This window comes from Leiobunum rupestre, chromosome 8 (genome assembly GCF_980474605.1).
Source record: "Leiobunum rupestre chromosome 8, qqLeiRupe1.1.hap1, whole genome shotgun sequence".
Lineage (NCBI taxonomy): Eukaryota > Metazoa > Arthropoda > Arachnida > Opiliones > Sclerosomatidae > Leiobunum > Leiobunum rupestre.
Window position 1 is genome coordinate 45,432,517 of NC_143391.1, and position 15,387 is coordinate 45,447,903.

Sequence of the window (15,387 nt, forward strand, 5' to 3'; positions counted from 1 at the left end):
TAGGCAACTCTTAAAAAAAATTATTTATTTTCGGTCGCAAAAGTCAAATTTCTCAAAAGCAATTTCGAAAACGTTGTATTTCAATTTTTTAAAAGTTACGGAGAAATTCGCAAATATTAATACATTTCCAAAAATATTTTTGGAACACAATAAAGAAAGGACCATTAATTTAAATTAATTTCGTAAACAATCGCAATTTATAGTAGTAAGATTTTAGAATATTAAGTAGTTTTATTGCGGTAAATTAAGTCTTGATTTTAAAAATAACTTATTTTAATAAAGGTTACTAGTGCTATACTATTTCTGAGCAAACTATCACTATTTTTGAGGAAATCATTACTTATTTTGAGAAAACTAAAACTATTTTTCAGGAACCTAAAACTATTTTTGAGGAAACTAAAACTATTTTTGAGGAAATCTAATACTGTTTTTGAGAAACCTAATACTCTTTTTGAGAAAACTAATAATATTTTTGAGAAACCTAATACAATTTTTTAGAAAACTAATAGTTTTAATCAAATTTTTATTTGGTGAAAATTAACACTTTTCAGAAAAGTATTACTGTTTTTGAGAGAGCTAATATTTAGCAACGAATAATGAACGTTAAAAATGGTCAACGTCTTTTATTAAAGCTAATTAAAAATTTAGGAGTTTCGGGAAAATTTCGAAATACATTTGTAGTTTGAAGTTGCCAAATGCAACAGCAAATAGTTATTAGGAAAATAATGAACAGAATATCCATACTTTTATCTTAATTACAGAGTAAAAATGGAACTTATACCCTAAAGGGTCTTTACACTTCGTCTAGACGAGCTAGACCTACATCTTCACTAAGTAACACTTATTTTCGCGCTCTAAATTTTCCGTTGAACTCTTTCCTGAAATATAAATAAGCCGAAAAAGAGTCGGTAGAAAAGTATATTCCCGGCAGATAACTGAAAACGCGCAGTTCCGTTTTATAGCCCCTTTAAAGGGGGGAAATTCAACACTTTTAAAAGATAAATTTAATTTTCACGCTCCGTCATCTAGTCTGTTACTCTGTTCGAAAGTGAGCGGGCGTAAACGCTCGTGGTTCACGGTTATCTTACTCCTCAAAAAGGTTTAAATCGGCTTCATTTTATCTCTTCGAAACAGATTCCCGGATACGAAACCGTTATAACGACCCGAAGGCCGCCTTGTTAGCTCATATCTCTGGCACGGGGCTCAAACTCTCGCGAAGTGCGAGTCCATCCTCGGATGCTAGGCAACCAACAGCGCTCGCTCAGCCGGCGACTCCCCCTTCCCGGCGAGGCTTGCTATCTCGCACCTCGAAATTGGACTCCTCCGCCGAGCTCCTACGTACTCCGCCAAGGATGCATCAAAGCGGGGCCGAAGCTTGCCAGGTGAAGTTGCGGCCATACGAGGAATATCGACAGAACTTCACGGGCCCCGAGAAGCGTACCATCGTGGACTTTGCTTCTCGCCTTATTTTTTTTCAATTCGCTCCTTTTTTCCGGCCCTAGTTTATTACCTGTTAAATGAAACACTTGTTAACGGTCGCGTTTACGGCGAAACGAACCGGTCCTAGGCGTAAATATTGAATATTTAAATCATCAACGCTATCCGCTAAATAGTAGTCTATCTCGGCCGTTTTGAGAGAACGATTTCGGAATGAACCGTATCGGGCGGCGAGAGGGAGTTCGCCGGCCGAACCAAGTGTATTAAGATTGACGGGTTACAGGTTGCATCCGTAGAGACGGAATTCTTTGCTTTTTCTCGGCCGTAAATGACTGGCGGCAATCTCGCTACGTTTCGAGGAAATGAGAGCGAAAATAAAGAAGCCCGAATCCTCCGATATGTTTCCCTGAGCAACAACTCTCCGCGCCGCTAATCAACTACAGATTGCATCTTGACCGTTCTTTATAGACCACTTTCTTTGTTTTTTAGGTAAGTGCTTGATTACCTTTTCCATAGTGCCATTATCATTAGTGGCGTGTTTATATAGGGCGCGATATTCGTATAGCTTCAAATAAAACCCCAATGGATTTGCGCTTGCCCACGCCTTTCGTGGGTCCGTCTTTACTTTATTTCACGTTAAACTGTCTAGGTCTTTAGAATTTCAACGCGCCTAGACTTTAAAATTTGATAAACTCCAAAATGAAAGGCACTATCACTGTACCATGCAAATTATGTCACGAATTTTTTGTTAACTGAGGTTGGAAAAAGGTATTTTGCGCGTTCGGTTAAAATGAAATTTTGGACTTTGTTTGATTTTATATGAAATGGAAAAAGGTTGCCTTATTTATTGCAATTGACATCATCAACTATAAATATGCTGAATTCTTCACGGAACATCGCCACCATGTAGCCATTGCTCCTCCAGGTTTAATTTTATCGAGTTTCACGATTTCGTTTTAACTTTCATTCTGTCCTAGTAATATAATAACAAAAACTTGTTTTTGAATTAAGGTAACGATTTAAGTGTATCCATGAATGGTTCAACTAAATTTCCGTAAATAAATTAATAGTTTTCTTTAAAGGTCAATTTCTAAAATGGTGGATCAAATTCAATTCACATTTTATATCAAAAATTGGGAAGATTCAAATTTCAATCTAAAATATGTTATATTTGATCTTGAATTACAATGTAAAAAAATCGCAACTTTTTTTGAGATTTGATCCAAACTGAATTTGATTCAAACTGGAGGGGTCTTCATTCCAGTTGGATCCCAATTTGGACCAATTTATATTCTTAAGTGTTACGTAATCCATAAGATGGTGTTAAGTTGCGCCGTTTTCCACTTTTTCGATGAAAATATGGTTATCCGACATTTCTTATACCTCAACAAGATTCGTGAAGTCGTGAAGACCGCACTAGTCTACTTAAATTGGTTTTAGATCATAAGTTCCATTTGAAAATGTTTTAACAACATATAGTTCTTGGTTTCAATTTAGTTCAGTTAATACAGTGTAATTGACCGTCCCCCCGGATAATGTTAAAAATTTACAACAAAAAAGTTTTTTAATGACCAAATATTGCTCAATATCGAAAATTCGTCAAAAAAAACATAAGTGTAGAAGGTTATTTAGACGAAATTATCTACTGATATATTTCAAGCCTACCGACTTCAAATTATACAACAAAGAACTATTAAGAACTATATTTCAACTCTTCAAAATCATAGACTCACTTAAGCATGGTGACACCCGGGGCGGATATCGTGGTGTGCTACTTACTAGTCTCTAGTTTGTTTTTATTTTTTTCACGGTCGAGTGTCACCCCCAAATCACGCCCAAACGGGTGGCACCCGGGGCGGCCACCCCCACCGCCCCCCTAGCTACGCCACTGCTTTTAAAACAAAAAGTTCAACTATTAAGACCGATATTTCAACAAATAACCACCATAGTTCAACTATAAAATATATAGTTCAACTACTAAGGACGGCATTTCAACTTATACGAGCACTTGTTCAACTATGAAGAACGATGCTTAAACTATTAAGAACAATATTGCAAGAAGTATAGGCCCAAAAGTGTATAAAAGAAATATATGTATATATATATACATATATTTTTGGCTTTGGTGTCAAGACAAGTTATTGCTATTAGATTATCTCACTTGTCAGTAACAATGATTACAGAATTGCCTGCCAAGATCATTCAGCTTTTCTGCATGGTTAAGTGATTGCTCAAGTTTGTAATCTATTGAAACCACGTTGAGTAACACAAAGTCTTTATCATTACGAACGGCTCAGCTTAAATTCATTATCTCAGGACTTTCCAAGGATGGTTTTTAAAATTTGGATGAAAAGGTTTCAAAAGAATTGCTTGCCAGATATTTCGTTTAGTGTCTAAACGGATATCAAAAGTATTTCATATATCGGTTCAATTCTTAGAGCTGATGATTTTAAAGTAGGTGTCAGTTTTATAGATGGTCTTATAGGTAAGATCTCGCTTTGCCCCTGTTAAATTGTAGAAACAGATAACGCGAAGGCAAATGTCACCCACAATTTATTTAGCACCAGAAGTCTTCGGAGAGAAGTATCCACCTAGGCTAAAAAAATGATACGGGACCGTCTATGAGGCCTTGGGCTTCTAACGGTGATCTGGTATCTGTTGCTTTCCAAGATTAACTAGATTATTTTTAATCCGATACCTTTAGCGGATAACATATTTTGTTAATCTAATGGCAGAACGCGGATACGTTTTGCGCTTGTCTGACAAACCTAAATGATTTGCACGGGTTGATCTGCTTTTTAAATTGTACCTTTAATCCGCGATAACTGCGGATATACTATTTAAGTGTATCTTTATATTGGCTAGCTGGAATTAAGCCAATTTTTTGTTGCCATACAAAAATTTTAAAGGATAAAAACATTTAACTAGATGTCTAAAGGTAGACAACATGAAGATCGATATCTACGCGCTTAACTTAGAAAAAATTTCTTACTATATCTGTGGTCTCGTCGGTTACCGAAACTAAATAAAAAACCCGATAGCCGCGGGTCAGATAAAAAAGGGTACAAGTAGTCAGAGAAATCAGGTCGTTTATCGGAAATATATCTGATATGAGATATAGTAATCAGTTTGCCTTATTCACATAATCGTTAGAAGCCCTAATGAGGCCATTTCCAACGAAAGTGGCAAACCACGAATGTGTACTATGGTATCCCGATTTAACCTAACTTCGGCCAGGGGTGGATTAATGCGTGGTCTTTATAGGCTGCATTTCAGGGCCCCGCTCAATCAAAGGGCCCTCATCGCGGTCAATAAATAAATAAAAACCATTTAAATTAAAAATTTAAGAAAAGTTAAAAATTCTATTTTTCCTGCAAATTGCATCTGATACTCCCAAACTTGGGTTAATTCGGGAGGTCACACATAGTGTTAGTCCAGGGCCCCCAAATTTAACGGTAGGGACATTTCATTATTTATTTATTTATAAACCACATTTTGCTGATGTAATAGTTTTAGTAAGTCACTATAGGGCGTATTTTGATCCGTACTATTTTTTCGTCCCAAACTATTTTGAAAACTCAGCGGAAGCGAATATTATTCAAGAGAGATGGACCCTTCTCTGGTTAGAGATATGTTATATTCTTCTTTTAACACTGATCAGTCGTCATAACTCAGTTAAGGCTATTTGAAAGAAATTTGACATTAGTAAGAAAGATTCGAAAAATTGTCTGTCTGCCAACACGCTTATTCTCTCCAATGAAACCAAACAATATACACCGAAAAACTCAAATTTAAAATTTTAATATTTCTTATAAGTTTCCGACCACGGGTAAAATGCCTGTTTCTTTAATACACTGTACCAAAAATTATTTTATTTATACTAACAAGGAGACTACCCGAGGTGGTTATCACCGATTTTGTTGAAACTCAGGGGTTAGGTAGACCTAATGGTAGTATGAAAATTGCCAAATGGAAAAGTTGCAATGGGCTTTAGTTTTCCCATGGCAACCGAAAATGTTTTTGATCTCTCAAAACCAAAAAATCTCCATTTAAAAAAGCATGGGATTTTCACGGTTTCACAGGGTACATAATTACTTAAAAAATTTTAAAAAATTAAATTTTCAAAACTTACCCAAAAAGATGAATTTGACCTATTTTGGGTATAATTGATCACGGATTTTAGGTAAAATTGATCAATTTTGGTTACATTTTAACAAAATTTGGGTAACCGAGAAAATCCCATGCATTTTTAAATGGAGAGGTCAAAACATTTTCGGTTGGAACTTTTCCCTTTGGAAATTTTCATACTACCATAAGGTCTTCCTAACCCCCGAGTTTTAACAAAATCGGTGATAACCACCTCGGGTAGTCTCCTTGTAAGAGATAATGTAAAGACATTTCTCCAAATGTCCCTCATGGTCTTTCCTTAAAGGGAATATAACCTCAGGTATTTGGTGTGGAACACCAACGTTTGCAGCTCTGGCCGCTCTGGCCTTTGGCTTTAATATGTTTGGCGCCACTGTTCAGGTAAATTTGAAAAATTGAAGGGATCTTCCATAAAAAATGCTTTGCAGGTTAGATTCCCTTTAAAGGTTAATTAAAGCGGGCTGGTATCTCATTGGCTACCCAAAACTGACGTCTTCTGACGCGATTAAAGGACACAACGGTGCCATTAAATAATCTCTTTAACAAATTATCAATTGAGAATCCTTTAAAAAATGGCGTACTTGGATAAAGTGTCTTCAACGAAAATAATTTAAATAACTGTAGATCTTCATTGTAACTAATTTTTCAAATTTTCATCTTTTGAAATTAACTGAAATAGTAGGCGGCCGTTTTAAAAGTCATAGTTCAATTTATTTTCCCTATTTCCATATCAGTATTTAATTCATTAGCACCGCTTCTGAATCTTCAAGAGATATATAATTAATTATTCTCTTTAATATAAATACCCTTATTTAATGGTCTCAATTTTTGTTTTCAACGCTTCAAAGCCATCATTAATTAGGTCTCATTAGTAACGGAATGCATTAATTTAGGGATATTTTGCGGAAGGAAATCTTTAGCTTTAATGGTGTGAAACCTTTGCGATAGCAGCTAAATTTTAAAACGTATATTTTATTTAAAAAAACTGACACTTCATGGATTTGAAATAATTTATTTAGTTGTAATATCTGGACGTTTCAGACCGTGCCCTTCTTCGGCAGTGATTTACTGCTAAAATTAGCCCCAGTTTATAAATTATACAAATAAATCATTTAAGTTATTTCATGCGACAAATAAAATATTTATTTTAATTTTTTTGCTACTGAAAAGTAATACTCAATAAATTCCGAGGGGTAAGACAGTCTCAGATAATCTGTACACCGAGTTCGTGCATTTAGCACTGTTAAAGGTACATATTTTCAAGAGTTCGCGAGTTCCATTTAGCACTGTCAAAGGTACGGCAGTGTACACCGAGTTCGCAGAGTGTCTTACCCCTCGATAAATTCCTACTTGTTTATTTAGGGCAGTGATTTTCAACCTTTATTTTTAGTGAAAACCTTCGCTATCAGAAACAAAATTTGAGGAATTAAAAAATATCGGCGGGGGTCGGTGGGCAAGGCCCCCAGCGTTTGGAAAACCAAAACGCCTCAGATATTTCAAATATATAATTTTATTTAATTATATTTTCTAATAATAATATGTATAATTATTTATAAACAAAACTGCAGAATTATCAATTTATTAATCTATACCACTCAAATGTGAAGTAGAATAGGCTAGATTATAAATTTGTTATTTGGATTTTTAACCTTTTTATAATTTTTTAAAATGTTTCCGCGGTACCCCTGGAGCCATCTCGCGGAACCCCAGGTTGACAGATTGAAAGCCACTGATTTAGGGCATTAAATTTGAGGGATTTTTTCGGTTTTGTGTGAGTTGTACTTGGTACTTTATTATTTCAGTTAGTTTAAAGGGGAACGGCCAAGCTTTTCCAAATATGGTCTTATTTCCATATTTAAAAAGACGTACCTTTTTTGTCTTGTAAAAATAGCTTTTGGCCCAAAAAGTTGAAACGAAAAATAACGTCCGGTGTTTGGGTTTGAATTTTCGCCGCCATCTTAGGGGCTGCCGCCAGCGCCCGTAACCCCGTATGAGCGATTTGCGAACTATCTTAACTTTTAAAATCGCGCAATTTAGGCTTAGGTCTCTTAAAACTGGAACGCACCGCGCGTGCAAAACAAATTTTTTGCGTCTTCAGCAGCGCGCGCTTTTACGTGATTTTTCTGTCTCACTGACTTCGATTTCCCGAAATTTCTTCATTTTATTAAAAATTAACCACTCAATATTTTTTGATGCGGTTTTCACCATAAATTTTAGTTAAAGATTGACCGTTCCCCTTTAAAAATCTATATCCAAAATTGAGAATGGTAGCTCTCAGAACCAACTGCGCAGTACCGATCTTCCCTGTCCAATGGATCCAATCAAATTGATTTTCATGCATTGTTATTGCATCAAATGTAACACATTTTGGCTTGTAATTTTCGATCGAAACATAATTTAAATCTTCCCAATTTTATATATACATTTAATCATACATTTTATTAAACATCTTTTTAATTGAATATAAAACAAGCAAAAATATTAAAAGGTACACACCTACATTATGTTTACCAACAGAGATTGTAGTAGATTAAGCATGTGTTTTGAGAAGCGGAAAAGTAGGCCCGCGTGGAGCGTTAAGTATTTTTGAAGGTTTACTAATAATTACCTTCGACGATTAAACTCGGAAATTTTTCTTCATCGACAAAAATTGGTTTATAAAGTTAACTTATTTTGACTTGAGTATGATTAGTAAGGTGGCTTCTTTGGTTCGAAAGGCTAATCTAATACAAAATATTTAGTTAGTGTTACCGACTTGGCTAAAAGATAATGATTCTACCGAAGCACTTACTAAATAAATAGTTACAGAGAGACCTTATATAAAATTGGTAAGTCATACATTACATATTAAAATGTAGTAATAATAATATTGCTATTTCATTATCATTCTACGGAGAAAAGCCTTTGAAATTTTATTTTCTAAAATTAACATTTTGGTCCAGACCTTATGTATTTTCGCCAACTTTGAACCAACATTTTTAATCGTCAGAATTGACCTACAAAAATGCTCAAAACAAATAAATTTGTATAAAGAATTTTTATTCTTTAGTCCTTTGGGGATGATGAAGGGAAGGATCATTTGTTCAAAATTTCTCTAGCTTTTGTTCATTCAGTAAGCTATATGAGCCGTTTAAACTTTTCCAATTAAAAGTTTAAAATAGTGCAATTAAAAGAATTACAAGTTTACGAAAGACAGAAAGTTCTAATTTCAAAGTGAATAAGAAGAATATTAAGTTGGATTAATGACGCCAAATATTCTCCAAAGTGGCTGAAGCAAATTTCGATGGAAAATACACATTTTGTTCAAAGGGTAATTTCGCCCAATTTTTGCCAAACTGTCACTAATAAAAAAAATTATATTATATACTTCTTTAAAGTGGAGTATGATGAGAATTTAACTGCCTACGCTCGTAAGGCTCTTTCAGCGACAATTTTTATATAATTGATATTAATTGAGGCCATAAGCAGTGATGGGCACCGCTCAGCTCCTCTCATTGTGAGCGGCAAAATGTTGTTTTAAAAGAGTGCGAAACGAAACGAGAGGAGCGCTTATTTTACCGCTCAAATAAGAGCGAAAATAGAGGAGCTATTATTTTTTCGCTCAAAAAAGAGCGTAAAGAGAAGAGTGCTTATTTTACCGCTCAAAAAGAGCGAAAAGAGAGGAGCGCTTATTTTCAAAAATGCGTGAGCGTGAGCGGATATTAGGCTAGCGAGTGCGAGCGGTAAGTAAGCTGAGCGGCTCTTTGACGAAAATGCCCAACACTGGCCATAAGATCAATAAGGTTATTTCATAAAAATTGGTATTGTTCCGTCCACACATTTGAATGATGTAATTTATATTATACCTTTATTGGCATTGAAGAGCGGGTTTTCTTACAAATTTTCGATGTTAGTATCGTCTAAAAAAGAATTACGCATGCCTTTTACCAATTAAACCGATTCACAATTTGCTTACAGGTAAACAAACCTTTTAAGATAAGCTATTACAGGTTGGATTTTAATGCTTTCTTTAATACCAGATGGCGCCTATCTAAACGTTTTAAGGGGAATAATGATTTATTATAAAAAAAAAACAACTTCCGACACTAGTTTAATGTAAAACCTACGAAAGTTCAATAAAAACTAAAAAAAATATAATTTTGTGGTATTTAAAATTTTTTGGTTTCAGACTGTTGGCACCATCGTCTAAGACAGTAGATTTCACGTAATTAAAAACCGACCTCTCATGGCGTTACCCCTGAGAAAGGATCTTCTCCCTGATTAAATATGTATAATTCAGTTACTACCAGATAATTAGTTTATAGTCAGATACATTATGTAAGTTTTAGCAATTAACAATTTTGGAATTAGTTTAAGAAAAGTCAAAATGACTTCTCTTACCCTAACTAGCAAAATGATGTCTGCTTTTAAATATCGTTTATCCATTCATATAAGGAATATATAATGTGTCTGTGGATTATTTGGCAAATTGAACCTTCGTAATAAGTGTAAACATAAGTGTATAATATTGTTACATAAGTGTGACACTTCCTATTCTTCACATGCAAAAATTTTACTTCACAAAACAGACTGCATTACGGGCTTCGTCGCCAGTAGCGGCGCCAGGATTTTTGGGGAGGTAGGCCAACCATTTTGGAGGGCGGAGGGCCACCCCCCCCCCACCCCCCACAGTTTTTTCAAATCCGTCCACGTTGATTATTTTTTTTAAGCAAGTGGTGCAATTTTGGGTAAAATGGGTACGCGAAGAAACAAATAGTACTAATTATGAATTGAAACATCACTAAAAACAGTGTGTGTTGATCCTTTTTGTGTACCGATAGCACTTCACAAATGAGTGGTTATTTACTTATTTCTACGACTGAATTCCAGTCTATCAATTTCCATTCAAGCCTTCGGTACTTCGCATGTACATCCCTTACATCAGAGCTTACAACTTTACGAAAATGAATGAGGAGACGACACCGATTTTGTTCAAACTCGGGTAATTGGTAGACCTTCATGTAACTTGAAAAATCCTAAAGGGATTTTATTCAATGGGCAACGGTTTTGCCATGGCAACGAAAAATGTTTTTGACAACATAAAATTTAAATTTTCCCATTGAAAATAACATGGGATTTTGAAATTATAAAAAATTATAAAAATTGACGAAAAAAATCAAAATTGATCACATTTTGATCAATTTGAACCAAATGGGTGAAAATGAACCGATATGGCTAAAATTGGAAAAAATGTGAGAAAAAAAAAACACAAACATTGCAAAAAAAATTTCAAAATTGATTAAAATAATTTTTTTTTTAAATTGACAAAAAATATATAAAATTGAAAAAATATTGATCAAAAACAGTAGTTTCGATCAAAATTCATAGGATTTGACGGAAATTTATAAGTTGTGTAAAATTGGATTAATGTATAGATCAATTGCGATTTTTTGAAAAACAAACTATTTATTTTGGTCAATTTGATCAAACTTGACCAAAATTGGAAAATAATAGATCTAAATTAGCCCAATTTTAAAGTTTTGTAAAAATTATATAAAAATAAACTAAATTCGACCAAATATCTCAAAATTGTTTGAAATATATTTTTTTCCAAAATTGAAAAATGTTAATAACACTGAAAAAATTATCAAAATCAATAGTTTCGATCCAAAACGATCAAAATTGATAGGAATTGATGTAAATTTATTTATATAGATAAATTGCTTTTTTTTAAATTATTTTCCAAATTTGGAAAATAATAAATCAAAATTAGCAAAATTTTTATATTATTATTATTATTATTATTATTATTATTATTATTGATTATTTTAAGAAACAGTGTAATACAAAATTGTTTTATTCGTTGTTATTAAACGTTTCTCGGTTTTCTAATCATTTTTTTATCATATTTTACATTTTTAAGTACGTTATAATTACACAAACATATTTATAATAATAATAATAATAATAATAATCAGCTTGGCTAATACCCAAGGCACCACCTTAGGCCTAAGTCATCAGTACTATAATACTATATAGGAAAGAAATTAGTTCGCAATTTCCGTTCCAACATGCTTTTTACTAACAATTGTGAATTTAATTAAAAGTAACTTATTCGATGGTTTACTCAAGTATAATTGAAATATTTACGCGTTTACCCAATTTTATTTGAAATAATTAATAATTTTTTCCAATTTTACTTGAAGTAACTAATATTTATTGGTTTTACCCAAATTAGTTCGCTTTCATCCGTATTTAATTGTAAGCATGCAAAATGACCTATGAAAGCCAATTATACTTGAGTAAACCATCGAATAAGTTACTTTTAATTAAATTCACAATTGTTAGTAAAAAAGCATGTTTGAACGGAAATTGCGAACTAATTTCTTTCCTATATAGTATTATAGTACTGATGACTTAGGCCTAATAATTATTATTATTATTATTATTATAAATATGTTTGTGTAATTATAACGTACTTAAAAATGTAAAATATGATAAAAAAATGATTAGAAAACCGAGAAACGTTTAATAACAACGAATAAAACAATTTTGTATTACACTGTTTCTTAAAATAATCAATAATAATAATAATAATAATAATAATAATAATAATATAAAAATTTTGCTAATTTTGATTTATTATTTTCCAAATTTTGAAAATAATTTAAAAAAAAAGCAATTGATCTATATAAATAAATTTCCATCAATTCCTATCAATTTTGTTCGTTTTGGATCGAAACTATTGATTTTGATAATTTTTTTAGTGTTATTAACATTTTTCAATTTTGAATAAAAAAATATTTCAAACAATTTTGAGATAGTTGGTCGAATTTAGTTTATTTTTATATAATTTTTACAAAACTTTAAAATTGGGCTAATTTCGATCTATTATTTTCCAATTTTGGTCAAATTTGATCAATTTGACCAAAATAAATACTTTGTTTTTCAAAAAATCGAAATTGATTTATACATTAATCCAATTTTACACAACTTATAAATTTCCGTCAATTCCTATGAATTTTGATCGAAACTACGGTTTTTGATCAATATTTTTTCAATTTTAATTTTTTTTTTTCAATTTTGAAAAAAAATTATGTTAATCAATTATGAAATATTTTTTTTTCAATGTTTGTATTTTTTTATTTTTTCTCACATTTTTTCCATTTTTAGCCATATTGGTTCATTGTCACCCATTTGGTTCAAATTGATCAAAATGTGATCAATTTTGATTTTTTCGTCAATATTTATAATTTTTTTTATAATTTTGGTATTTTAAATTTTTTTAAATTTTTTATAATTTTTCACAGGGGGAACCCTAGGAATCGGTCAAAATCCCATGTTATTTTCAATGGGAAAATTTAAATTTTATGTTGTCAAAAACATTTTTCATTGCCATGGCAAAACCGTTGCCCATTGAATAAATTCCCATTAGGATTTTTCAAGTTACATGAAGGTCTACCCATCCCCCGAGTTTGAACAAAATCGGTGTGTAACACCTCGGGTCGTCTCCTTGTAAGTAAAGTAACTTTAAGAATCATTTATTTGTAAAGATACAATTTGGATGTAGTAGCACTCGCGAAAAATAAAAAATAAACTACTGTCAAAGAAAAGTTACTCGTACCCTTGAAAGGAATAAAAACAGCAGTGTCGTTAAGCGAATCACTCACATTGAATATTGAAAAATTAATAAATAAATAAATTATTTCGCAAACAAATTACAGAATTTGGAGGCCCCTATATTAAATTTGGAGGCCCCTTAAGACGACTTTTGAAGGCCCCTACCAAATTTTCAAGTAGGCCCAGGCCTACCCCGGCCTGTTGCTGGCGCCGCTACTGTTCGTCGCCGTTTTGCGTCCGCTTGCTAACGTAGCCTTTGACAGCGCCTCGCTAGGGGGAGATTTCCTTCTTGCGATGACGTCACTCTCAGTAAAATATTCCCCAAAGTAACAAAATTAAGGAACTATATTACAGACTAACGGCGTAAAGCATTGAACGAATTTAACTACTGAACAATATATTCACTTAAAGGGGAACGATCAAGCTTTAACCAGTTAGATAGCCCTATAGCCCATTAAAAACTAAAATTTATGGCGAAAACCGCATCAAAAAATTTTCAGTGGTTAATTTTTAGTAAAATAAAGAAATTTCGGGAAATCGAAAAGCGCGCGTCCGCCGCGACACCTGGTGAGAAGTCGGTGAGACAGAAAAACAACGTAAAAGCGCGCGCTGCTGAAGACGTGAGAGATTTATTTTACACGCGCGGCGAGTTCCAGTTATAAGAGACATAAGCCTAAATAGCGCAATTTTAAAAGTTAGGATAGTTCGCAAATCGCTCATACGGGGTTACGGGCGCTGGCGGCGGCCCATAAGATGACGGCGAAAATTCAAACCCAAACACCTGGCGTTATTTTTCGTTTCAACTTTTTGAGCCAAAAGTTATTTTTTCAAGACAAAAAAAGGTACGTGTTAGTATATTGAACGTCTTGTTAATCTTTTGATACGGAAATAATGCCATATTTGTAGAAGCTTGGCCGTTCCCCTTTAGATATTTCAACATTAAATTATATTAAAACTTCGATTAACTTTCTACTCTCGTTTGAAGGGATAAATTAATTACAAAAGTTGAGTAGTCTTAATACACTTAATAGTATTGTTAATATACTTAAGTAATATCAGAAGTATATAATATTCTCTTACGAGAGAAGTATCCATTTCCACTGCTTATGGTAATCGCTTGAAACGCGTACTTTCGCAGGCCAAGACTGATTTTTCAAAACACGTCGCGGAAGAAATAGTACGAGACGAATATGTCAAATAGCGACTTTCAATAACCATCTGAAAAAAAATGGTTTACAAATCAGTAAATGTTTAATCAGTGGCGTAGCTGATAACTCAGAGCCCATCTTTTCAATTTTTTATGCTGAGTGAGGTCCCCCGAAGCTCGGGGCCCTGCGGACCATCAGCTACGCCACTGTGTTTAATTTTTAAGGCGTAGAAATATATGATAAGCCTCTCGTAAAACCGATATCGTCAGTAACTTAAGGAGTTTGAGCATTTATTAGCAGTAATAAACTGGGTAAAATACTTCTTTCTCAGAATTTAAAATAAAATTCTTAATACTTTCTAGAATAAGTACTTAAAATAAAATTCTTAATACTTTCTAGAATAAGTACTTAAAATAAAATTCTTAATACTTTCTAGAATAAGTATTTAAAATAAAATTCTTAATACTTTCTAGAATAAGTACTTAAAATAAAATTCTTAATACTTTCTAGAATAAGTATTTAAAATAAAATTCTTAATACTTTCTAGAATAAGTACTTAAAATAAAATTCTTAATACTTTCTAGAATAATTATTTAAAATAAAATTCTTAATACTTGCTAGTTTAAGTATTTAAAATAAAATTCTTAATACTTTCTAGAATAAGTATTTAAAATAAAATTCTTAATACTTGCTAGTTTAAGTATTTAAAATAAAATTCTTAATACTTTCTAGAATAAGTATTTAAAATAAAATTCTTAATACCTGCTCGAATAAGTATTTAAAATAAAATTCTTAATACTTGCTAGAATAAGTATTTAAAATAAAATTCTTAATACTTGCTCGAATAAGTATTTAAAATAAAATTCTTAATACTTGCTAGTTTAAGTATTTAAAATAAAATTCTTAATACTTTCTAGAATAAGTATTTAAAATAAAATTCTTAATACTTGCTAGTTTAAGTATTTAAAATAAAATTCTTAATACTTTCTAGAATAAGTATTTAAAATAAAATTCTTAATACTTGCTAGTTTAAGTATTTAAAATAAAATTCTTAATA

General features: G+C 32.3%; 1 protein-coding gene across 2 annotated transcripts in view; it reads left to right on the forward strand.

Moving 5' to 3' along the window:
• Nucleotides 1-1,262: 1,262 nt before the first annotated feature.
• The window catches only part of LOC149933501 (bone morphogenetic protein 1-like), a 127,453-nt gene continuing 113,328 nt past the window's right edge, over nt 1,263-15,387 (forward strand). For both annotated transcript variants that reach the window (XM_090155823.1, XM_090155824.1), the window contains exon 1: nt 1,263-1,926. The gene's annotated coding sequence lies outside the window, so the exon portion shown is untranslated. The remainder of the gene's footprint in view (nt 1,927-15,387) is intronic.